The sequence below is a fragment of the Suricata suricatta genome, chromosome 5 (genome assembly GCF_006229205.1).
Source record: "Suricata suricatta isolate VVHF042 chromosome 5, meerkat_22Aug2017_6uvM2_HiC, whole genome shotgun sequence".
Lineage (NCBI taxonomy): Eukaryota > Metazoa > Chordata > Mammalia > Carnivora > Herpestidae > Suricata > Suricata suricatta.
In genome coordinates, this window is record NC_043704.1 from 104,864,421 (window position 1) to 104,865,864 (window position 1,444).

Here is a 1,444-nt window from a genome sequence, read left to right on the forward strand (position 1 = left end):
ACTTCTCCTGCTGCTGGAGGAGTTATAGCCAATAACAACGTATTGACATTTACACGGTTACGATGCTCTGACCTGAACTTGCTTAACTAGTGCCCTAGTAATCGCCAAATGTCTCACGTTTACTGTAATGCCAACATAAAATAGCGAAGCAGATTAAATAAAGTTAAATGTTAATATAGAATAATAAGGTTAAGTACTTCATAGAATGTTGTTCCTGACAATTTGTTTTCCTCATTGAGTAAATGAATGCAACTTATGAGAAAATAGCCCTTCATATTATTTCCCTAAAGTTAGGCAGCATGAATAATTAGCCTTTACTAAGCAGTTATTAAAGCATCATTCGCTTTGTGAATCAGTTGAAAATAAGCAGCAACAGGAGAAAGTAAGTTTAGGTTTTTAGCATGCTATTTCTGTGCATTTTAAACCACCAGTTCTCCAGGCTTTTGTATTATTGTGATATATTAGCTAAAGAAATTTGATTTATTTTAAACCCCTCTTAAACATTTTCATCTTCTTCAATGATTAAGACTCAGTAAAAAGTTGAACATTTACTTACAGTTCTATTAGGTTTTCCTCTAAATCAGGTATTTCCCTCACTCTCTTATATTGTGATAATAAAGGTACTAATGGATGCTTTCATTGATGGGCCCCCTACTTAAGGAAAATGAAAACTAAAAATGATTCTGGTTCTTTAAAAGTTTATCCCTATGGCACCATCGTGTAAGCATACATATGGGACAGTAAAAATGGAAGACGACACATTAAATGACATTATTATAAAATGCAATACTCTTGGAATGATCCCTTATTAAATTAGGCTCTATGATCTGAGATGAATTTCCCCGATCCCTAATCCATCACTGGAGAAATATTAAAAGATAGGTCTCAACTGGTATTAGAATCGCACTCAGTCTCTACTTTCATTATTTTGAATTAGGGTGCTACTGGGGGAAAGCCTCTTAATGAGAATTAGAGTGATTCACTGGCCTTCTTTTGGATTTTGACAAGTAAAATATTAACTCTTCAGTCACAGCTGTCTGAATTAAAATACTTGGCAGCCGCAGATGCACAAATTAAATTGGCCTTTATGTTTCCATATTGCTGACCTCCTTAGAGGCAAAAACATCAAACCCAACAATAACAAAAAAGTCACAGTGTGTCATTTCTTGGAAGAAAATGTATTTATTGAAGTTTTTATGTTTGTCTGTTTTAACATATAATTGAACAACTTCAGGACATTCTGAAGTGAAGTTTTGTTTTAATTATAAATTACATAAACTTCAGCTACACATCAGTTATGCTAAGTCATTAACCAGGTGTTAAAATAATCAGTGGAATTATTTGGGGGTTCTTACCTGTTCAAATCCCATTAATGAGATCTGTGAGTTGAATATCAGAGTAAATATCTGAGTTCAGCATCAATAAGTTTAAACAAATGTTTCCT